The sequence below is a fragment of the Bacillus rossius genome, chromosome 17 (assembly GCF_032445375.1).
Source record: "Bacillus rossius redtenbacheri isolate Brsri chromosome 17, Brsri_v3, whole genome shotgun sequence".
In the NCBI taxonomy this organism is placed as follows: Eukaryota; Metazoa; Arthropoda; class Insecta; order Phasmatodea; family Bacillidae; genus Bacillus; species Bacillus rossius.
The window spans coordinates 9,472,044-9,498,423 of NC_086344.1; the positions used below are offsets into that span (position 1 = coordinate 9,472,044).

The following is a 26,380-nucleotide window of genomic DNA, read 5'->3' on the forward strand; positions in this document are numbered from 1 at the left end:
CTTGCTGCATTATTCTAGCCTGAACGCCTTTAAACTTTCCACTCATATTTGACCCGCCGTCAAATGCTTGTCCACGACAGTTATGAATGTCCAGGTTCAATTTGGCAAGTTCTCCTAATACTGTACGGCAAATGTTTTCTCCAGTGAGGTCTACAACGTCAACAAACCTTATAAAGTCTTCTTTAATGGAATAAGTAGCAAGGTCGTAATAGCGAATACAGACAGACACTTGTTCCTTAATAGAATTATCTGTTGTTTCATCAACAATCAAGCTAAAATATACTGCATTCTTGATGTTAGATGCAATTTTGTCTGTTATTACCTCACCACAACACTGGATTATATAGTTTTGAGTGGTCTTGCTTATATACGTGCTGTTTTTGCTACATGACTCTATATGTGACAATAGGTCCTTGTCTCCAGCATCCACTCGAAACTTCAATAAAGCCCTAAAATTCCCTTCTCCATAGGACGACTGCTCTATTTTTAAGTCTTCATCATCCCTGTGTCCTCTAAGTGGAATATTTTGGACACCACAAAAAATTACCGTTTTTATTATAGGTATCAATTTCTTTTTGTTTTCTTCGACAAGAGCCTTTTCTGCACTTCTGGTTTGACAAATCACATGAGATTTTCCCTCCATCACCATTACAAAATTTTGGCTTGCTACTACATTTGCTTTATGGTATTTGGTGTTCGAATGATGTTTTAAAGTTTCTGTTGCCTTTTTGAAAGTACTTAAAGGCTCTACAACCAGTTTACCTAAATGAACATCATTCGTACCACCCTCAGATCGTCCAAAGAGTACGCAACTTTTACACGTAAATGATAACTGACTACCATTTAAATCAAAACCCTTTCCCCCGTTTAAATTAAATTACAAAACTAATTTATATCAAAAGCCATGTTAAGTACATTACATTAAATTTTGAATAGCCTGAAATTAAATTTAAAAACATTCGCGTACCACATTGTTCACATAATAACGGCTTGGGCCACTTGGGTTTTGGGCCAACATTCCTAAGTAGGCGCAAAATAAATATTTTAACAAAAAATAACGGAATTCAAAATAACAGTTTTCAATAAAGAAGCAATAAAAAGTAAAAAATAATTGCTTTATTAATTTACTTCTGTTTAATTTAATTAATTAATACGCCTGTTAATGTAATTCCCGCATCTGCTTTCTAAATGTGTATCTGAAATAAAATGACACACCAGCGCGATCTGGTAGCGTGAGGTAAAATAGTGCTGAAAGCTTCTTGTTTTTCTCACCAGAGCTGTTACTGATGTGGTAGATGGAGTGGCGTACTGTAAACATTGGCTGAACACGGAATGAAAATGAAGGAAGCGAATAGCTATAAAGGAAATATATTGTTAATTGAGCGTCACATTTATTTGTCGCATTGTATTAACTACACACATGATTTTGATATTTTGTGCGCACAGAAACAAACATATCATAAAAGAAAACAGCGCTACTTTGAATCTATATTTGCGCTACACTTAAAATCATGCCCTAATTAATTGGCGTCGTTACTTTAAAACAGCGCCAATCAAACCACGTTACTTCGAGGGGCTTTTCTTAAAATTTATTTTCAGTTCATCATAGTGATTACGTTTCGCGGGTATGAACTTAGATAGTACTGTCCGGACCAAACGTTGTGGTAGCTGGACTCCCTAGTGCTGTAGGCGCGTAATGTTGGCACGGCCCGGTCACACGCGGCGCACATTCGGCACGGCCCGGCACGGCTCGGACGTGTTGTCTCTGTTACAAAAACATATGCGTGTATCGCTTTCTCATCGCTCCCCAGGCCACAACGCTTTGGGTTTCACTTGTCCTTATCATGACACCTTAGGCCCATATAATTTTTTTTACTATATAACGAGAAATGTAAAACCGATGGTGTGACTGATATTAGCAACCCAAAAACGGCAATTTAATCAACACATATGAATGCAATGCACACGTTACGTACCAGTAGTCTGAATTTCACCTCGACAGATATTTTTATCCAATAATCATCTGTCTCCAAATGTTGTTAACTGAAAAACAAGGTTAAATATAGATCTGAGTCGGTATCAAGGAATGTGTAATGAAATAAATATGTTACGCGCAAATAAATTTAGCAAATGAAGTTTACTGCAGGGGGAAAAACATATTTTTAATATACATCGTCACAAGTATAACTTTAAAAAAATCAATTACGTGAAAATATAATACTCTCTTGGTAAAAGTGCCACATACTGTAGAAAGAAAATTAAATAATATCACCCTGTACGGGTAATTAACTCTTTAAATTACATGAATCAATAAAACATAAATCTCACGAATTTAAAAATCAAATTGACCTGGTCGCCGGTTTTGGTTCAATGCATAATACTGTAAAATGCAAAATTAGACTATAAAATGCCACTATACAAAATTATGAAAGATACAAAATCATTCACAATAGCAAAATCGTAAGTATCAATGTCTACAGAATAAATACAATTTCCAAACAAAAATATAAAGGTATATTATAAATAAACAATGTATTGATAACCTTCCCCTTAAGGCATTGAAGTCATTGCTCAAAATTTAGCAATAATGTCTCTTTCTCGACTATGAATAACTTTATGAGGCCGTCGGCAGCGTCCACGTCCACGTCCGTCCATTTCCTTACGTCTCGTAACACGCGCTGCGAGTTGGTCACGTAGCAATGTTTTCATGCTGAACGTACACGTACCGACCTGCGCGCGCATCGCCTGCCCCTCCGCCGCCTTGCCCCTTCACCCCCGCGCTGCCAGCTATCACAACGTTTGGTCCGGACAGTACCTAATTATTGTTATTGCAAAGTCTCACAATGAAAATAAGTACATACACAGCCCTATAAGTATAATTTTGGGATTCACTTACCTTCGATTTTTTGCAGAAAAAAGAATCCAAGCCCAGTTGTCTCTTCTTTTTCTTACTATTCATCTTGACAGCACTGCATTAAAAACACTAAATATAAACTAAAGCATAAATAAAAATACTAAAATGCTGTTGGGCGAGATGATAACTCACTAAGCCCTTGGTTATAGATACAATCCCTTCTGCCTGGATCCTGGAACATTATTGGCCGTTCCCAACAGTTCCTAGTAAACCCTGGCGGCGTTAGCTGGAACTACGTGTACTACCTTGAATCGAGATTATCGATTATTAGAAGTAACTTCGATGTGCGGCTCTAATGAATAAATACCGTAAAATGTATACTACATGAACGTATTTTCATTAAATTATACAAAAATTTATTTCATGCACTAATTTATCCAGTGCATTTTTTAACCTTCTGGGGGGGGGGGGGGGGGGGCACGTGCCCCCGTGCCCCCTTCCCCCCCCCCCCTGGATCCGCTTCTGGTCACGTGGCCGGCCAGTCCCGTTATCTCTCGCGCTCCGGTGCACAACCGCCTAACACATGCTAACTCGTGTGGGTCTGGTATTCACGGCACGTTGAATATCTCGCCCCACGTTGGGCGCCATTTGAAGGCGTACCGGTGTTGAGGTTGGAATATCGGTGGAAATTAATGGGTGCCACCACGTCAGTGGGCACGTGGACCCGGCTGGAAAACTCTTAACTCAGGGCGTTACGTGGCCCGTGTGCGGCGAGATATTAGCCCTCCTGATGTTTTACGCACCACCTGTCCCTAACCAAGCCCGCTCTCAGCGTCGGGCACGCTCCTAATTATCACAGTGGGCTCTCAGGGCGTCCCACACGCCGCTGAACAGGTTAAGGACCCACGTGGCCCCCCGAACACAGAAACACGAGACTCAGTTAATTAGTTTTTATTTACTCATGGTACACGTTCTAACACGATCCTCTGTTGGTACAGCTATAAAATGCCCGGGGCACAAATTGAATTAGGTGAGGAGACGAACCACGCACGTGGTCGCCTCAAGTCTCAGACACGTCCGCCCTCGGCCGGCTGGAGAAAGAGACTGGGCTGAGCTCATGGCTTGCGGGTGGCAACATGGCGCCCTTCGCGCCGAACACAATTACCGTTACAACTTAGCTGTGGCGTGCCCCGGGTTACTATTGAAAAATACATAAATCCTTTTACAAAAATTAGTACATTACATCCATGCCCAGACCGTATGTAATAATTACTTCTATGAATAAAAATGGTTTAAATGAAGTTCAGGGTGTCTACTGACCCTGGAAAACCTGGAAAACCTGGAAATATCAGGGAATTTTGTAATCAGGGAATAATCAGGGAAAAATCAGGGAATTTTTTTAAAAATCAGGGAATTTTTTTTGGTAGGTTGTAGTTGGCAATACAGTTTTTGTTTATTGATCAGCTTGTATTGATGTGGCATCATGTGTATCCCCTCTCATTTTTATTTTTGAATGGCAAATAACGAACAGTTCCCACGTCCATTTTCTTTTATTTACCATCAGATTCGGAAGTGGCATCAAATCACGTGATACAAACTGGTTCAAGCTGGTCTGTTATCCTGCTGACGTGACGTGCTGCAGCATTGCTTCCCACGTTCGGATTATACCGACAGGTGCATTTAATTTTAAGTATCTATGGATGCCCTCAACGTAAACTGGACATTTTTGTTAGCTTTGAAAATATGTACATACCACAGACACTTTTGGTGAAGATTCGCCATCGTTGCTAGAAATTGGTAGCTGTGGGCTTCATACGGTCCATGGTGCTTTCGAAACCTGGAATTTCTGCTACACAATGGGACGTTGTTAGTTTTTTGAGGCACAGTTACTATTTGTTTAAGCACGTACCTGCAAGGAGGGCAGATTACATTAGAATAACTGGATCAGAGCTTTTTCCCAAGAAATTTTGTGCAATCAGATGGAATACTGCAGTTGCTGAGCGTGCCATGAAAACGTTACCCCACCTAAAGAAATTTGTTAGTGAAGTTTCTATTTCATCTCTCTCTTTCAGTGTAGTGAAAAGTGCTCTTGAAGATAATCTTCTAAAAGTAAAATTGACATTCTTCCACTTTTTGGCATCAGAGCTGGAATTGTTTCTCACAATGTTACAAAGTGAAGCACCCATGGCACCTTTTCTCTATGATTAACTGGTAGACATTTTATTAGCTTTGGCAGTAAAGTTTTTGAAACCGGAAGTACTGAAGAGCTTTAGGGGAAACGCAATGTATCTCGATTGGATGTAGATAACCAGGAAAATCTATTGACTGCTAACAATATCAAGTTGGGTTATGCAGTACGCCATGCCATCAAGAAAGAGAAAGTATGTCCTGTTACTGAAAAATGATGTTAGGACTTGTCCAAAGGTTATGGTCCCCTGAAGTACAATCTTACCAAGGGAATTTCCTGCTTATGTCCGTCTGTGGCTTTAAATTCGGGTGTGAGGAAACAGCGTGTGAAGTACAGTTTAGAATGTTGTCTTCAAAACAGGTGATTATCAGGACAAGAAGCTGATAACATTGAGTGATCATATCATTGGTATGTTCCTTGCAAGATTCTGCAGCACTGTTCTCGTCTTTTTCTCGAGAAGACGGGCGCCTTGATCACTTGTGGATGCTCATACAGTAGCTTCCAAAACAGGCCTTCTAAAGTTTGTGAGGATGGTGTTGGTACTTTCCCATGGAAATGCAACATTGGAAATAGGATTTTCAGTGAATTCTAATCTGCTGACTGAAAACTTGCAGGAAGAAATACTGATCGCACAAAGACAGATGTATGACTTTGTTCAACGTTCTGGAGGTGTAGAGCATGTTGATATCACCAAGTCCATGTTACAGTATGTAAGAAATGCTAGTTGTAGGCGTAAGGAAGCCCTGCAAACAAAACAAAAAGAAAAGGAAGCTACAGACAAGAAGAAGGCAGAAAAAAGAAGAGGTGAAGAGGTGATCAAGGCATTGCAGTTGAAGAAGGCTCGAATGTTGGATTTGGCTCGTTCTGAAGTAAGTGCAATAGATGCAAAAGTTGAGTCGCTGCGAAATTGATGGGAGTTTCCTTTTACTAATGTTTTTTTGCAAAAGGAAGTGTGTGAAATATTTGTAGCAGCATGTTTTATTTGCCATCAATTGAGTCACTTTGGCCACGTTTGGAAGAAGGTAATTTTTTTACTAATTTAAGTAAGTTGAAATACTTTGAAACCCTTCAATGTAATATAATGCAGTTTTTTTCAGTTTCTTGGTATGTCGTAATTGTGTTAAAGAAAACCTGGAAAAATTCAGTTTTAGACCTGGAAAACCTGGAAAAATCAGGGAATTTAATTTACTAGATCTGGTAGACACCCTGGAAGTTGCATGCTAGTTCCTCCGTCGCCCGCTTGGGAGCGTCCTTGTTCGTGCTTGCACTTATTAAATAACAAAACAACATAAATTAGTTAAATAAAGACACTCACATGCATAGCCGTCGTGACACTGTTTTGGGGCAAAAAGAAAAGGATTACAATATTTATTAATATATATTAGGGGTGCGGCACACTGCATCTAAGCGCCCTCTTGCCGGGCTAGCAACACATGCACACACGCACGCACAAGCGGGAGGTTTGAACAGATGGTGGTGTTTGGGCGGTGAAATATCGGGCTCAAAAGGGGCCGCAGGCCCGCACGACGTCAATGTATAAGTAAACGGTTAATACAAATTTCACTATAGAAATTCAAAATAAATAATAATGTTTTTATAACCATTAAGTAAACAAATATTTTCCAAAGATGTTTGTATATATCCTGCAGCGCAAAATGGTTGAAAATAAGTTAATCAGAAAAGTTTTTGGTTTGAAAAATAAAGACGAGTTTAAACTTCCATTGTTTACTACTTTCTTCAAAAAAAAATTACAAATTATTAATCACAGTTTCGTCTTCTGATCGAAATTCATTATTTGGAAAAGTTTTTATTTTTTTCAATGTAAAAGAGATCTTAAACTTATCTGATTACTTCCTGACAAAGTAATGTCTCAATACATAACAAGCACAGTTCAGCTGATTATCATAGCTTTATGTCACTCAGTATATAAAAAATTAAGTCTTTTAGTTAAGATTACTTAACTAGGTACGTTATCCCGTGGAATTATCCGGAGGGGGGGGGGGGGGTGGTGACGACGGTCACCCTGGGCCGACGCTGACGCCTGGGGTCAAATTTCTAAAAAAATACAGTCTGCAAATACCACTAAAAAAAGGTTGAAACTGGGCCTGGCGCTGACCACTGACAGATGGTCACATAAGGAGTTCTCATCAGAATTTCACGAGTTGCCGACGATGCGACCACATTCAATGACAAACGAGTGACATGTAGCTTGCACCATACAGTTACCTGTACAAAATTAGAGGGAAAAAAAAGGGAGGTTGGTCACAGTAGGTGTATTTGGTTCATCCTGGGACTGGGGTGTGGGGTGGGGGATCCGGGGATCCGCGGCGGTCATCTTGGATTACGTCAGTTCCGGCGGCCATCTTGGATTACGCCACTTCCGGCGGCCATCTTGTATTTGACCTTGACCTTTGACCCCGACGACCATTTTGTTTTTCTAGAACATTCCGCCATTTTGTTTTCTAGATCATTCCGCCATTTTGAGTTTCGTCCACCATCTTGAAAATCTTTATGTACTATCCGATTTTAATGGGAAAAAAATTAAAATTTATAAAAAATTAAATAATCAAAATTTTAAAATAAAATTTAAAAATATATTATTTAATACAATTTTAATTAAATACCTGCGCATCGAACACCCAATTCCTCTATATTACGTATACACCATCTAGCACCCCACTCCTATGTTACAATGATATCGTTATCGAACACCCCACTCACCCCTGTTACAATTTTTCGTTACACCGCATTCTTTAAAATAAATTTACTATCAAAATAAAAAATATATACCATCGTTGTCTGCCGGAGGCAGCCATCTTATTTATTGGAGACCGCCATCTTGATTTCATCTGATGGATGTTATCATCGGGTGTAGGTTTCTAAAGTACGTTAGTGTATGTAAGGTCGATTTCCTATCCCGTACCAGCATTATTATGACCCTTATAGACGAAAACCACAAAATCCACAGTCATTTTGCTGTTGTAACCACCATTTTTTCTTAAAGTCTTATCATTTATAGGTTTTAACTAAAATATATGTTATCGATACTATCTTTGTGGATGCGATAGTTAAAGTAATGATAATTTAAAAAAAAAAAATTTATTAACCCATCATAGCGGACCAGAAATTTTTCAGAGTTCTAACTCACAAGTAATATTCTCTTCTCTTGTTTGCGTACTCGTATTTAAAAAGCTGCATGGTAGCAGATATTTTTAATGTCTGTGTATAATTACATTCCTAAACAAGTCCGTGTTTGCGTACTCGTGTTTAAAAGCTGCATGGAAGCAGATATTTTAATGTTTGTGTATAATTACATTTCACCATTCTGTAAGATATTTATAAGTATCAGTACCTCGTGGGATATAGGTTATATATTAAAAATAATAAACAATATGTAGGTAAAATTGTATTTATTAAATTAAGAACATATTTTACACAACAAAAATGGAGCAAAACAGAAACTATACATCAAAAAACTTAAACTTTACAACAAAAATGGAAACTATTCAGCAAAAACACAAACTGTACAACAAAATGAAAACTATAAAACAAAAAACAGAAAAAAACTATACAACAAATGGAAACAACTACCAAACTGCCAAACTATTTAAATCAAAAACTATTTACAGGGAAAAAAAATTATTCGTCGCCTCATACATATCCGTGGGGGACTGTGTGGATACCATCTTCGCAGATCAACCGTTTGTCGTCCTCCCACGTTATGGCCAGCTTATTGCTGTACTCAGTATAGAGTATGTGCTGACGGGAGCGAATTGCTCTAACGCCTGCCCTCATTGTGCGGTGGTCTTGCAGGGCATCCAGGTAGTCGTCGAATGTTATGTGTTTTTTGACCACACATCGCTGGATGCCCTTGGCCTTTTTCTCGCTCTTACCACCACACCTGTAGGCGTAGAGTTTGGCCCGTAGGCTTACAAACTCCTCCATCACTTCTCCCCCACATTCATCTTTGAATTTACCGACAACTTTCTTGTTGATGGGGGAGAAGCATGGGTGGTCGGAAGGGTAGCAGCTGGTGTCGAATTTGGCCATCAGTGTAGGGTCGGCTTTGAGGTCTGAGTAAAAGTCTGTTGTCTGGATCTCATACACAAAACTGTCTGTATCCATATACATCAGGTGAATATTGTCATGGTAACGGGGTTTCATGGTATTGTAGTGGAAGTCGTACATGAGAGTCTTTGAAAGATCTAGTACGGCCAGTCCGGCATAGATCGGCTTGTCGAAAATGATGGTCTCGTGATTAAGGTGGACTAGAGACAAATTCGGTTCGTACATTGTACGGTCCTTGAAGGACGGACGACACACCAACTTCTTGAACCTCTTCTCGGAGCACACCAACTCCATTTTGAGCCTCCGCCTTTTATTTTCCATCAGTTTACCAAATGTCGAGTTCACAGCGAGCTTAAAGAACTCCTTCTCGAACTCGTTGGCTGCTGCTTTCCGCTTGTTGGTATTCAGCCGAATATAGGGCTCCAACCATGCCGACTGCTCAAACTGTAGGACTCGGTGTATCTTAGTCACTCTCAGCCCATGAGATACTGCTTGCTGTAGATTTTTGTAGTGGACAATGTAGTGCTCTTTATTTTCAAGAGTTGTCATCAGCTTTGATTGCTTTGAGCCGGGCGGGCACTGATTTACGGGGAGAAATGGCAGGTCTTTATGACTTTCGTGGAGCTCGGGAGGGTACTCCACATCACACTCAATAATGTAGCCTGTAGGAGAATCATCTGGGACAGACACGACATCAATTGATGTGTCTGCCCATTGGAAATGCCGAATTGGAAGCGGCAGAGACATCGCCCACCCGTACAAATTATTTGCATCAATGTACTCCAGGAATGTGGATGGCTTGGATGCATCATATGTCTCAGGTATGTAGGAGTTATTGGCTACGCAATGACGTTTAATGCTTTGCGCTACTCCTCCCCTAATACCAGCCTCCACAAACATATACATGTCGTAATCTGTGAGAAGCTCTAGCTGTACACCTGTGGTTCGAAGCATCGCATCGAAAGCGAATCCAGGACAAGAAATATAGTGAGACGGATCTAAACTATATGTCTCCAAACATATGGAACGGAAATTCTCGAATACGTCCGCCAAAATCAGAACATCCGTCTTTAGGTACAAGTCAGCGTACTCCCCCAAAGTAGCACACTGAAACTTATCCCAGACTTTCACTGCATGAGCGTACTCCATCTCTGAAATCATGGAATCAGTCAGACTATTATAGAAATCGCCGATAGGTGGAAGACTAGTATCATCTAGTCGAGCAAAAGAATCGACAAAATCATACGGGAAGACACCCTTGCGGGTAACCAACTCCAACTCATCAGGCGCGAAAAACTCAGCAGTACTGACAAACTTGTCTGCCGGCAAGAACTCAGCGAGCGAAGCAAGACCCCGACTCATGAAACGGAACGTATCGACAAACTGAATGCTGAACTTATCATGCAACTTCTTGGAAAAAGTTATCAGCTTCTCCTCTGAATTCGGGATTATGAAGATGTCTTTACTGTCGTACCCCAACTTCCTGATAATGAAGTTCTGGTCGTACGCCAGGTTGTGGAAGAACACAATTAACTTCTTTGGTCTGCGCCTGAGAAGGTTGCAGTCATTACATGCAGGTCCCAGATATTCACCGGTAAAGTGATTGTGATCACGAACTTTCATTGCAGTTCTTCCGAACTTTCCTCCACAGTAGCAACACACACCTGCTTGCAGAAAAGCAGTGTTCTGTGCATGTGTGAGCAGAGTCATAGGAACAGATGTAAAAAATATTTTTTGTACATCATGACCAATCTCCACAATGCGAGAAATGAATTTATCTTCTGCGTCACAACCGCGATACAATTCAGGCTCTGATGGAAGTGCTGAAGTGAGGTGTGCTGGAATGACTGTATTATCTGCTTTCACATAAATGCAGTAGCTGTATGCTTTATGCTTTTGGTACTGCAGCGTGTATGCTTCATCAGGATTCGGGTGACACATATGGATTTTCTCCAGAATTGCTTCAAAGTCGCAATAAACCACGATGGGCATCTTATCAGCATGGTGGAAGTTTTTGAACTGCAGAACAGGAGGCTGGCCATTTTCATCAAGCTGAGGCATCTCCATCCGAACAGAAGCATGCTGTTTGCAGAGCTCACGGTGTTTTTCCAAACACTGAAGACCAGTGAGCCCGCTAACCCTATCCCGATCATCATAATGCTTGAAGCATCTTTTGCAAACATGAATAGCATCATGATGTGTAGTTATTTGGGACCGAACAAGGGCAGAAAAATTTTTAATGTAGGTGAAATGGGAGGAATTGTCATTGACCAAGAGCAGAAGGTCGAAATGATGTTCTTTTTCTTCAGGAGCGACTCGTGCAGGTACAACATTCAGATTCTCGTCGATGCTGTAGATGTTGATGGAGACTCCAGGGTTCTGTTTTTCGAACAGCGGTATTTGTCTGATTGGAGTAGGAAACTCGATGTTCGTGAAGTTGAATTTCTCTTCCAAGTCATGGTATCGCTGGTTGACACGCTCTGGATGCTCTCCTTCCACGTACTTCACAAGAATAGACCACTTAAAACACATGTGGTCTTCGAGGTTTTGTGGATTTATCACCGCATGTCTTGACTCGATGGTGGTAGGCAGTTCGATGTAGGAGCTGGCACGGAGTGGATCGAGCTTGTTTATGCGAAGTTGAAGTCGCTTAACGGCCGACAAAGTCCATCCGGACCCTTTTCCCATGTAGTCTTCCTCCTCCTTGCAGATCTTAGAGATGGATTCAGTTACTGCTTCCTCCACCTCATGAACTGCGTAGAGGGGCACATTAATGGTTTTGAATGCTCTCTTGTCTTCGCTGACATCCACAGGTTTTTCGTAATCACACTCAAGCACGATGTTGAATTTAAGTGGACCGTTCTCCTCTATCTCCTCTACCAGTTGGCTCATTATTTTTGCCTTGATGGAGTTCAGATACGAGCAGATATCCTTGGCAGTACTTGACGTGTTTTCTGCCACATACGTCTTCAAGTTGCCCTTGAATCCTACTTCAGCGATGATGAAGCCATGGAAATTGGCCAAACCAGTCCCAGTCACCACCTTTGTTCGGCTGGTCGAAGGCTTGGGCGTAACTGCAGGCTTAACTGCTACCATCCTCTGCTTCTTTGTCGGAGGTGGAGCAGGCCCCTTGCATATCTTGATGTGGGCTTTTAACTTATCAGCCCTGGCGAACTCCTTAGCGCAGTTTAAGCAGGAATTCACTATGCGGTTTGGGTTAAGACCGCAAGCCGACTTCTCATGTAGTCTGGCGACATCAGCACGGGCGAAGGCCTTGTAGCAGAAGCTACACCGGGTGCCTGATGTCGTGGCGACAGCTCCAGTACATGATGCAAGGTGCTGCTGCATCTTATCGCTGCGTGCGACCATCCTTCCACATAGGTGGCACTGCTGGTGGTTACGATGCTGGTTCTCAGCACACTGACGCTCGTGCCGGTAGCGGTTGTTGCCTGCCGTGAATGTAGCAGAGCAGAAACGGCATTTCTGGACGGTAGACGCCATCACGACAATCGGTAGACTGGTCTCAACGTACGGAACACGCGAAGGAAGCTCGACGTACGGAGAACTATAAAAGAAGAATTAAGAATACAATGTAGCTAGATGTTACATGAAAACAAACATAACCTCAAAACTCTAGCCCTCAAGCTTACTAACCTAAACTGATAGCAATGTTACTAAATAAAAAAAGTTGCAAACATAACCTCAAAACTCTAGCCCTCAAGCTACTAACCTAAAGTGTTAGCAATGTTACTAAATAAAAAAGTTACAAACATAATCTCAAAGCTGCTCCTTCATGTACAATCCTAAAAATGGTAGAATTTTTAAAGTACTGATAAAAGTTAAAGCTGAAAAAGTATTCAATGTTAACTAAAAATGATTGATTACATAACCTCAAAACTACTCTAATGCACAACCCAAAAATGCTACAATATTTAAAGTACTGTTAAAAGTTTAAGCTAAACAATTCCTGGCTACCCACACATAAGTGTACAGAGAAAAAACTAGCTAGCTGATAACCTACGAAAAAGCTGAGAAACATTCAATGTTAACGAAACATGTAGCATACCTCAGAAAATAATGAAGTGGAGTTGTAGAACACGAAGTAGCGTTGGTGGTAGAAATCGTGGTAGCAGCGAAACACACACGAACTAGCTCTCTCAAACTCCAAGAACACAATGAAGCTCCGACAGCTAATCCCGGCCTTTTATAGCCGCGGACCTGCTTGTTCTTGGAAAAAAAACAATTAGGAACATAGTATTTTTACCGAACCTACCAATAGGAATGTAGTATGTGGAGGGGAAGTACCATTGTCTTCGGAAAAACCCAGCATGACTCATGCGCAGGTCGTAGCAGGTCTGTGAGGGGTTGGAGGTAGAAATGTAGGTAATAACTTAACATAGGAAACCACTCTCGGGTAAAACCACTAATAGCCTAGGTGATTAGAGATTAGGTCGCGAGGCACTGCATGCATCGTGACTCATCACTCAGGAATGTCGTCTCGCAGTGCCGAGGGGACCCGAACAATAGACTTGACCGTGCATGTCACAACAGATCCATTAGTCGCCCGACTTTGTGGCGCCATGAGGCGCTCAGGTAGCAGTCATGGTCTACGGCAACAGACTCGTTAAAGTGTCATTACGAAGCACTCAAGCTGCGTTCGAGGAACATACAGCTAAATATTCATTATAGATATGTAAGGAAAGAAATAAAAATTAATAGGGTAAGTTTAATACATTTATTAAAAGTAAGAACACATTACAAAGCTATAACATTAAAAATTTATTCTTCATTAGTTATGACCAACATTTGTTTAAAAATTTTTAGCATTTCATTGCGAACAATCAGTTGAACATCCATAGTATGACACATTTTGCTGATGTTCCAGGAACCAACCCGTTTCACAACCATTTAAGGAGACTTTCCTTAAGCTCTCTTTTCATTGGTCAAATAAAACATCTCCCTCTCTTCCCCTCATACAATGATGCTGCTTCACCATCATGCTAAAATTCTGCAAGACCAAAAAAATTTGCTTCCCTTAAACCTTACGGTAGAAATTTCATCCTAGGATGCTGTTACTGCATCTAGAAATTAAAAATTATATTATCTCATACAGGTTTATTTACATGTTAGACTTAACCATCCTACCACACACATGCACACACATGCACACACTTACACACACATGCATACACATGCATGCACTGAGATGAAATACATACTCGCCCACATAATGTACTTATTTTTACAAAGGCAACATATTAAAACACATAATATTTAAATTTTGTGTAGATTGTATGGTACCATAAACCATACTGCAAAACGAGCGGACAACACTAGAGTCTTTACTAGGATTGGGCTGATGGATTACCTCTGGAACGCCCTTGTTGCCTTCAACGACTCAGAATTAATACTTTTATCCATCAAAAAACAACAACAGTTTAACTAAGCAAACATACACCCCACACCCCTCAAAAAATTGTTATTACACAAGGCATTATTTACATGCCAGGAGACCGCACATACGAAGTGCGCAGCTTCAGGTTAGAAATATTTATTAAAATAACCGCTAAAGATGCTAATTTGTTTATGAAAAAATTGCACATGACATACAGACACTTGGTTATTTACACACACACACATACATACATACATACACCCTGCACGGCTTCAGAAGGAAACAATATTTTGAAAACCACTCAAGACTTACATCTGTTTATGAAAAGGAGCTAAAAATTAATATTTTTTCAAAGTTAATTTTAGAGATGAAACCTCATGTGCAAGTCCTTGCATGCGAGAACATTTTATTACACAATTATCTTCATTTTTTCCAAACCATAGGTCTGATGTCTGGATACCACACAAATCTCATACTTAACATATGAACTACGAGATGACTGCATGCCAGTCCAAGCCCCCTACGCTTAGAGACGAAACTGCACTAGAAGCGTTAGCAAGCATTGCAATTATCTCTTTTCACTAATGCAGTTTCACCTCTGACTAGGTGGACCTCCTGAAACAGCAAACATAGGACAGTGAAACACATTAAAATAATGCATTTCAAAATAATTGAATCATATAAAACACTGCATATTTCTCGAAAAATCACCACGCAACTGACAGCCCTTTCAATCACAATTCTGCGAATGCTATCACAGAATGTTAGATTTAGAAAGAAAGGATCATTCATTCCTTAATTATGGAACACAGTAATACATCACATGAAGAGAAACAAAAAAGGCACACACTTCGTTCTTAGACTCGTGCCGCCTCCTTGACAGAGAGAAAAGATTTTACACATAAAATAGTATATATTTCTTTTCCAGCGATGAAGCTGTACTAATATAACCTTGTCAAGCTTAGATGATCTAGGGAGAGACAAAGTAAATAAATATATTAACAAAAAAAGTCGGCTAAAAATCATTTACAAACAAAATACTTAATGTTCCTTCGATTACATATTTTTCTCAATTTAATAAATGAGAGAACACAAACATTTGCTTAAATCACTATTTATCAATTTTAAACTCCCGTGTACATTAGGAAAAAATTTATATTATCATTCATTATTAGCTGTAATGTAAAAAATTCAAAACAGTTTCTTTGTGGGATGTAGAATGCTCACTCACGATCGAAAAAAGGAGGGGTCTTCGCTGTAACTCAAGGGGAGGGGGAAACCATCTTGAAAGTTGACGTTTCTCATATATTTGGATATATATAGTAATCAAGCAAGTAATAACATTTGGTGGTATAATCTCCGTCTGATTAAAGTTTATTTGCTAACATGAATTCACAAATTAAACGAATCTGTGAGTACATTTGCATATATTTTATAGAAAAAAATGCACAGATTGTTTTATCATGAATAACCAGGAGCACACTAAAAAAAACCAACGAAATTCTCGCCAATAATAACCAACAGCACACGAAAAACAGAAAAAAAAACGATTTGTCAGTAATAACATGCACCATGCGGAGAAAATCAACAAAATATTGTCAAGAATAAACATCAGTACATGTAGAATACCAATAAATTCTTGACATGAAAAAGGCTGAAGTGCACGGAGAAAATCATCAAATTGTTGTCAGGTAAAAAAAAGCAGAAGCACATAAAAAAACCAACAAAATTCTAACACAGTAAAGTTGAAGCACATGTAGAAATCTATCGAAATTTCACGTGAAAAAATAGGAGCACTTAGAAAAAACCACCAGGGAGAAGACGTCGTTTAAAAACATCATAAATTATCAACTTTTTAAAAAAAGTTCAAATTATTTCATGCTAGAACTCTCATGTCGCTTAAGCAAAGAGTTCACAAGCTGACTTGTGCTAGAACTCTCATGTTGCTTAAGCAAAGAGTTCACAAGCTGACTTGTGCTAGAACTCTGTTTTTGCTTAAGCAAAGAGTTCACAAGCTAACTTGTGCTAGAACTCTGTTTTTGCTTAACATGAGAGTTCTAGCATGAAATAATTTGAACTTTTTTTAAAAAGTTGATAATTTATGATGTTTTTAAACGACGTCTTCTCCCTGGTGGTTTTTTCTAAGTGCTCCTATTTTTTCACGTGAAATTTCGATAGATTTCTACATGTGCTTCAACTTTACTGTGTTAGAATTTTGTTGGTTTTTTTTATGTGCTTCTGCTTTTTTTTACCTGACAACAATTTGATGATTTTCTCCGTGCACTTCAGCCTTTTTCATGTCAAGAATTTATTGGTATTCTACATGTACTGATGTTTATTCTTGACAATATTTTGGTGATTTTCTCCGCATGGTGCATGTTATTACTGACAAATCGTTTTTTTTTCTGTTTTTCGTGTGCTGTTGGTTATTATTGGCGAGAATTTCGTTGGTTTTTTTAGTGTGCTCCTGGTTATTCATGATAAAACAATCTGTGCATTTTTTTCTATAAAATATATGCAAATGTACTCACAGATTCGTTTAATTTGTGAATTCATGTTAGCAAATAAACTTTAATCAGACGGAGATTATACCACCAAATGTTATTACTTGCTTGATTACTATATATCCAAATATATGAGAAACGTCAACTTTCAAGATGGTTTCCCCCTCCCCTTGTGTTACAGCGAAGACCCCTCCTTTTTTCGATCGTGAGTGAGCATTCTACATCCCACAAAGAAACTGTTTTGAATTTTTTACATTACAACTAATAATGCCTGAAACTATATATTTTTTCCTGATGTACATGAGAGTTTAAAATTGATAAATAGTGATTTAAGCAAATGTTTGTGTTCTCTCATTTATTAAATTGAGAAAAATATGTAATCGAAGGAACATTAAGTATTTTGTTTGTAAATGATTTTTAGCCGACTTTTTTTGTTAATATATTTATTTACTTTGTCTCTCCCTAGATCATCTAAGCTTGACAAGGTTATATTAGTACAGCTTCATCGCTGGAAAAGAAATATATACTATTTTATGTGTAAAATCTTTTCTCTCTGTCAAGGAGGCGGCACGAGTCTAAGAACGAAGTGTGTGCCTTTTTTGTTTCTCTTCATGTGATGTATTACTGTGTTCCATAATTAAGGAATGAATGATCCTTTCTTTCTAAATCTAACATTCTGTGATAGCATTCGCAGAATTGTGATTGAAAGGGCTGTCAGTTGCGTGGTGATTTTTCGAGAAATATGCAGTGTTTTATATGATTCAATTATTTTGAAATGCATTATTTTAATGTGTTTCACTGTCCTATGTTTGCTGTTTCAGGAGGTCCACCTAGTCAGAGGTGAAACTGCATTAGTGAAAAGAGATAATTGCAATGCTTGCTAACGCTTCTAGTGCAGTTTCGTCTCTAAGCGTAGGGGGCTTGGACTGGCATGCAGTCATCTCGTAGTTCATATGTTAAGTATGAGATTTGTGTGGTATCCAGACATCAGACCTATGGTTTGGAAAAAATGAAGATAATTGTGTAATAAAATGTTCTCGCATGCAAGGACTTGCACATGAGGTTTCATCTCTAAAATTAACTTTGAAAAAATATTAATTTTTAGCTCCTTTTCATAAACAGATGTAAGTCTTGAGTGGTTTTCAAAATATTGTTTCCTTCTGAAGCCGTGCAGGGTGTATGTATGTATGTATGTGTGTGTGTGTAAATAACCAAGTGTCTGTATGTCATGTGCAATTTTTTCATAAACAAATTAGCATCTTTAGCGGTTATTTTAATAAATATTTCTAACCTGAAGCTGCGCACTTCGTATGTGCGGTCTCCTGGCATGTAAATAATGCCTTGTGTAATAACAATTTTTTGAGGGGTGTGGGGTGTATGTTTGCTTAGTTAAACTGTTGTTGTTTTTTGATGGATAAAAGTATTAATTCTGAGTCGTTGAAGGCAACAAGGGCGTTCCAGAGGTAATCCATCAGCCCAATCCTAGTAAAGACTCTAGTGTTGTCCGCTCGTTTTGCAGTATGGTTTATGGTACCATACAATCTACACAAAATTTAAATATTATGTGTTTTAATATGTTGCCTTTGTAAAAATAAGTACATTATGTGGGCGAGTATGTATTTCATCTCAGTGCATGCATGTGTATGCATGTGTGTGTAAGTGTGTGCATGTGTGTGCATGTGTGTGGTAGGATGGTTAAGTCTAACATGTAAATAAACCTGTATGAGATAATATAATTTTTAATTTCTAGATGCAGTAACAGCATCCTAGGATGAAATTTCTACCGTAAGGTTTAAGGGAAGCAAATTTTTTTGGTCTTGCAGAATTTTAGCATGATGGTGAAGCAGCATCATTGTATGAGGGGAAGAGAGGGAGATGTTTTATTTGACCAATGAAAAGAGAGCTTAAGGAAAGTCTCCTTAAATGGTTGTGAAACGGGTTGGTTCCTGGAACATCAGCAAAATGTGTCATACTATGGATGTTCAACTGATTGTTCGCAATGAAATGCTAAAAATTTTTAAACAAATGTTGGTCATAACTAATGAAGAATAAATTTTTAATGTTATAGCTTTGTAATGTGTTCTTACTTTTAATAAATGTATTAAACTTACCCTATTAATTTTTATTTCTTTCCTTACATATCTATAATGAATATTTAGCTGTATGTTCCTCGAACGCAGCTTGAGTGCTTCGTAATGACACTTTAACGAGTCTGTTGCCGTAGACCATGACTGCTACCTGAGCGCCTCATGGCGCCACAAAGTCGGGCGACTAATGGATCTGTTGTGACATGCACGGTCAAGTCTATTGTTCGGGTCCCCTCGGCACTGCGAGACGACATTCCTGAGTGATGAGTCACGATGCATGCAGTGCCTCGCGACCTAATCTCTAATCACCTAGGCTATTAGTGGTTTTACCCGAGAGTGGTTTCCTATGTTAAGTTATTACCTACATTTCTACCTCCAACCCCTCACAGACCTGCTACGACCTGCGCATGAGTCATGCTGGGTTTTTCCGAAGACAATGGTACTTCCCCTCCACATACTACATTCCTATTGGTAGGTTCGGTAAAAATACTATGTTCCTAATTGTTTTTTTTCCAAGAACAAGCAGGTCCGCGGCTATAAAAGGCCGGGATTAGCTGTCGGAGCTTCATTGTGTTCTTGGAGTTTGAGAGAGCTAGTTCGTGTGTGTTTCGCTGCTACCACGATTTCTACCACCAACGCTACTTCGTGTTCTACAACTCCACTTCATTATTTTCTGAGGTATGCTACATGTTTCGTTAACATTGAATGTTTCTCAGCTTTTTCGTAGGTTATCAGCTAGCTAGTTTTTTCTCTGTACACTTATGTGTGGGTAGCCAGGAATTGTTTAGCTTAAACTTTTAACAGTACTTTAAATATTGTAGCATTTTTGGGTTGTGCATTAGAGTAGTTTTGAGGTTATGTAATCAATCATTTTTAGTTAACATTGAATACTTTTTCAGCTTTAACTTTTATCAGTACTTTAAAAATTCTACCATTTTTAGGATTGTACATGAAGGAGCAGCTTTGAGATTATGTTTGTAACTTTTTTATTTAGTAACATTGCTAACACTTTAGGTTAGTAGCTTGAGGGCTAGAGTTTTGAGGTTATGTTTGCAACTTTTTTTATTTAGTAACATTGCTATCAGTTTAGGTTAGTAAGCTTGAGGGCTAGAGTTTTGAGGTTATGTTTGTTTTCATGTAACATCTAGCTACATTGTATTCTTAATTCTTCTTTTATAGTTCTCCGTACGTCGAGCTTCCTTCGCGTGTTCCGTACGTTGAGACCAGTCTACCGATTGTCGTGATGGCGTCTACCGTCCAGAAATGCCGTTTCTGCTCTGCTACATTCACGGCAGGCAACAACCGCTACCGGCACGAGCGTCAGTGTGCTGAGAACCAGCATCGTAACCACCAGCAGTGCCACCTATGTGGAAGGATGGTCGCACGCAGCGATAAGATGCAGCAGCACCTTGCATCATGTACTGGAGCTGTCGCCACGACATCAGGCACCCGGTGTAGCTTCTGCTACAAGGCCTTCGCCCGTGCTGATGTCGCCAGACTACATGAGAAGTCGGCTTGCGGTCTTAACCCAAACCGCATAGTGAATTCCTGCTTAAACTGCGCTAAGGAGTTCGCCAGGGCTGATAAGTTAAAAGCCCACATCAAGATATGCAAGGGGCCTGCTCCACCTCCGACAAAGAAGCAGAGGATGGTAGCAGTTAAGCCTGCAGTTACGCCCAAGCCTTCGACCAGCCGAACAAAGGTGGTGACTGGGACTGGTTTGGCCAATTTCCATGGCTTCATCATCGCTGAAGTAGGATTCAAGGGCAACTTGAAGACGTATGTGGCAGAAAACACGTCAAGTACTGCCAAGGATATCTGCTCGTATCTGAACTCCATCAAGGCAAAAATAATGAGCCAACTGGTAGAGGAGATAGAGGAGAACGGTCCACTTAAATTCAACATCGTGCTTGAGTGTGATTACGAAAAACCTGTGGATGTCAGCGAAGACAAGAGAGCATTCAAAACCATTAATGTGCCCCTCTACGCAGTTCATGAGGTGGAGGAAGCAGTAACTGAATCCATCTCTAAGATCTGCAAGGAGGAGGAAGACTACATGGGAAAAGGGTCCGGATGGACTTTGTCGGCCGTTAAGCGACTTCAACTTCGCATAAACAAGCTCGATCCACTCCGTGCCAGCTCCTACATCGAACTGCCTACCACCATCGAGTCAAGACATGCGGTGATAAATCCACAAAACCTCGAAGACCACATGTGTTTTAAGTGGTCTATTCTTGTGAAGTACGTGGAAGGAGAGCATCCAGAGCGTGTCAACCAGCGATACCATGACTTGGAAGAGAAATTCAACTTCACGAACATCGAGTTTCCTACTCCAATCAGACAAATACCGCTGTTCGAAAAACAGAACCCTGGAGTCTCCATCAACATCTACAGCATCGACGAGAATCTGAATGTTGTACCTGCACGAGTCGCTCCTGAAGAAAAAGAACATCATTTCGACCTTCTGCTCTTGGTCAATGACAATTCCTCCCATTTCACCTACATTAAAAATTTTTCTGCCCTTGTTCGGTCCCAAATAACTACACATCATGATGCTATTCATGTTTGCAAAAGATGCTTCAAGCATTATGATGATCGGGATAGGGTTAGCGGGCTCACTGGTCTTCAGTGTTTGGAAAAACACCGTGAGCTCTGCAAACAGCATGCTTCTGTTCGGATGGAGATGCCTCAGCTTGATGAAAATGGCCAGCCTCCTGTTCTGCAGTTCAAAAACTTCCACCATGCTGATAAGATGCCCATCGTGGTTTATTGCGACTTTGAAGCAATTCTGGAGAAAATCCATATGTGTCACCCGAATCCTGATGAAGCATACACGCTGCAGTACCAAAAGCATAAAGCATACAGCTACTGCATTTATGTGAAAGCAGATAATACAGTCATTCCAGCACACCTCACTTCAGCACTTCCATCAGAGCCTGAATTGTATCGCGGTTGTGACGCAGAAGATAAATTCATTTCTCGCATTGTGGAGATTGGTCATGATGTACAAAAAATATTTTTTACATCTGTTCCTATGACTCTGCTCACACATGCACAGAACACTGCTTTTCTGCAAGCAGGTGTGTGTTGCTACTGTGGAGGAAAGTTCGGAAGAACTGCAATGAAAGTTCGTGATCACAATCACTTTACCGGTGAATATCTGGGACCTGCATGTAATGACTGCAACCTTCTCAGGCGCAGACCAAAGAAGTTAATTGTGTTCTTCCACAACCTGGCGTACGACCAGAACTTCATTATCAGGAAGTTGGGGTACGACAGTAAAGACATCTTCATAATCCCGAATTCAGAGGAGAAGCTGATAACTTTTTCCAAGAAGTTGCATGATAAGTTCAGCATTCAGTTTGTCGATACGTTCCGTTTCATGAGTCGGGGTCTTGCTTCGCTCGCTGAGTTCTTGCCGGCAGACAAGTTTGTCAGTACTGCTGAGTTTTTCGCGCCTGATGAGTTGGAGTTGGTTACCCGCAAGGGTGTCTTCCCGTATGATTTTGTCGATTCTTTTGCTCGACTAGATGATACTAGTCTTCCACCTATCGGCGATTTCTACAATAGTCTGACTGATTCCATGATTTCAGAGATGGAGTACGCTCATGCAGTGAAAGTCTGGGATAAGTTTCAGTGTGCTACTTTGGGGGAGTACGCTGACTTGTACCTAAAGACGGATGTTCTGATTTTGGCGGACGTATTCGAGAATTTCCGTTCCATATGTTTGGAGACATATAGTTTAGATCCGTCTCACTATATTTCTTGTCCTGGATTCGCTTTCGATGCGATGCTTCGAACCACAGGTGTACAGCTAGAGCTTCTCACAGATTACGACATGTATATGTTTGTGGAGGCTGGTATTAGGGGAGGAGTAGCGCAAAGCATTAAACGTCATTGCGTAGCCAATAACTCCTACATACCTGAGACATATGATGCATCCAAGCCATCCACATTCCTGGAGTACATTGATGCAAATAATTTGTACGGGTGGGCGATGTCTCTGCCGCTTCCAATTCGGCATTTCCAATGGGCAGACACATCAATTGATGTCGTGTCTGTCCCAGATGATTCTCCTACAGGCTACATTATTGAGTGTGATGTGGAGTACCCTCCCGAGCTCCACGAAAGTCATAAAGACCTGCCATTTCTCCCCGTAAATCAGTGCCCGCCCGGCTCAAAGCAATCAAAGCTGATGACAACTCTTGAAAATAAAGAGCACTACATTGTCCACTACAAAAATCTACAGCAAGCAGTATCTCATGGGCTGAGAGTGACTAAGATACACCGAGTCCTACAGTTTGAGCAGTCGGCATGGTTGGAGCCCTATATTCGGCTGAATACCAACAAGCGGAAAGCAGCAGCCAACGAGTTCGAGAAGGAGTTCTTTAAGCTCGCTGTGAACTCGACATTTGGTAAACTGATGGAAAATAAAAGGCGGAGGCTCAAAATGGAGTTGGTGTGCTCCGAGAAGAGGTTCAAGAAGTTGGTGTGTCGTCCATCCTTCAAGGACCGTACAATGTACGAACCGAATTTGTCTCTAGTCCACCTTAATCACGAGACCATCATTTTCGACAAGCCGATCTATGCCGGACTGGCCGTACTAGATCTTTCAAAGACTCTCATGTACGACTTCCACTACAATACCATGAAACCCCGTTACCATGACAATATTCACCTGATGTATATGGATACAGACAGTTTTGTGTATGAGATCCAGACAACAGACTTTTACTCAGACCTCAAAGCCGACCCTACACTGATGGCCAAATTCGACACCAGCTGCTACCCTTCCGACCACCCATGCTTCTCCCCCATCAACAAGAAAGTTGTCGGTAAATTCAAAGATGAATGTGGGGGAGAAGTGATGGAGGAGTTTGTAAGCCTACGGGCCAAACTCTACGCCTACAGGTGTGGTGGTAAGAGCGAGAAAAAGGCCAAGGGCATCCAGCGATGTGTGGTCAAAAAACACATAACATTCGACGACTACCTGGATGCCCTGCAAGACCACCGCACAATGAGGGCAGGCGTTAGAGCAATTCGCTCCCGTCAGCACATACTCTATACTGAGTACAGCAATAAGCTGGCCATAACGTGGGAGGACGACAAACGGTTGATCTGCGAAGATGGTATCCACACAGTCCCCCACGGATATGTATGAGGCGACGAATAATTTTTTTTCCCTGTAAATAGTTTTTGATTTAAATAGTTTGGCAGTTTGGTAGTTGTTTCCATTTGTTGTATAGTTTTTTTCTGTTTTTTGTTTTATAGTTTTCATTTTGTTGTACAGTTTGTGTTTTTGCTGAATAGTTTCCATTTTTGTTGTAAAGTTTAAGTTTTTTGATGTATAGTTTCTGTTTTGCTCCATTTTTGTTGTGTAAAATATGTTCTTAATTTAATAAATACAATTTTACCTACATATTGTTTATTATTTTTAATATATAACCTATATCCCACGAGGTACTGATACTTATAAATATCTTACAGAATGGTGAAATGTAATTATACACAAACATTAAAATATCTGCTTCCATGCAGCTTTTAAACACGAGTACGCAAACACGGACTTGTTTAGGAATGTAATTATACACAGACATTAAAAATATCTGCTACCATGCAGCTTTTTAAATACGAGTACGCAAACAAGAGAAGAGAATATTACTTGTGAGTTAGAACTCTGAAAAATTTCTGGTCCGCTATGATGGGTTAATAAATGTTTTTTTTTTTAAATTATCATTACTTTAACTATCGCATCCACAAAGATAGTATCGATAACATATATTTTAGTTAAAACCTATAAATGATAAGACTTTAAGAAAAAATGGTGGTTACAACAGCAAAATGACTGTGGATTTTGTGGTTTTCGTCTATAAGGGTCATAATAATGCTGGTACGGGATAGGAAATCGACCTTACATACACTAACGTACTTTAGAAACCTACACCCGATGATAACATCCATCAGATGAAATCAAGATGGCGGTCTCCAATAAATAAGATGGCTGCCTCCGGCAGACAACGATGGTATATATTTTTTATTTTGATAGTAAATTTATTTTAAAGAATGCGGTGTAACGAAAAATTGTAACAGGGGTGAGTGGGGTGTTCGATAACGATATCATTGTAACATAGGAGTGGGGTGCTAGATGGTGTATACGTAATATAGAGGAATTGGGTGTTCGATGCGCAGGTATTTAATTAAAATTGTATTAAATAATATATTTTTAAATTTTATTTTAAAATTTTGATTATTTAATTTTTTATAAATTTTAATTTTTTTCCCATTAAAATCGGATAGTACATAAAGATTTTCAAGATGGTGGACGAAACTCAAAATGGCGGAATGATCTAGAAAACAAAATGGCGGAATGTTCTAGAAAAACAAAATGGTCGTCGGGGTCAAAGGTCAAGGTCAAATACAAGATGGCCGCCGGAAGTGGCGTAATCCAAGATGGCCGCCGGAACTGACGTAATCCAAGATGACCGCCGCGGATCCCCGGATCCCCCACCCCACACCCCAGTCCCAGGATGAACCAAATACACCTACTGGTCACCCTGGCCAATCACAACACAGAACCAGATACAGGACCATACAGGGAAGATGTGTTGCTGAAAATAATTCCCTGAAAGTCTGGAAATTTACATCAAACCACCTCATGGTTCGTTCTCATTGGGCAGCTGAAAAGCGTCCAGCTAACCATCTGGGCTATTGCTGCTCAGTCATGCGCCTATGTGATGGGTTTTCCAGCGATGTATTTCTTAGATAGAAAAAAATTTCCTCAGGGCGCCAGAGTGTCGCATTGTTGTCTTATTTTCTTTTTAAACTTTCTGGAACTTTGACGTTCCTCCAAATGCAAAAGAATAAAACCACAGAGCAATGAAATAATAAAGAAAATACCTAAATTGTAGGTAAAACATAACCAAAATTAATAATGATTAATTGATATTTTTTTAGCAAAATCAAAATACTTGAAATGCGTATGAATAATAGAAGAAACATAATTACAAATTAATTATTAGCAGCTGACATGTCATAATCTATGGTAATATGAGTTTAGATACTTTCTTTTGTTCACACATTTGCCATAACCTGAATTTTAAGTGTGTGTTGTGTTGTAAAAAGACTGCGAAACATAAACGTAACATTATTACATTGCAATTTTAAACTAAAATTATCAAATATGTTGACAATGGAGAAAAAAAGAAAACTGTAATCACTAGAGATTTAACATCTTGCAATCGTCCTTGTTAACAATTAATACGTGAGTTATTAACTAATACAAAA

At 39.8% G+C, this 26,380-nt stretch overlaps 1 protein-coding gene across 4 annotated transcripts in view; it reads left to right on the forward strand.

Annotated features, from left to right (window-relative positions):
* LOC134541023 (adenylate cyclase type 2-like) overlaps nucleotides 1-26,380 on the forward strand; it is a 469,698-nt gene that overhangs the window by 420,741 nt on the left and 22,577 nt on the right. The gene's annotated exons all lie outside the window — the stretch shown is intronic.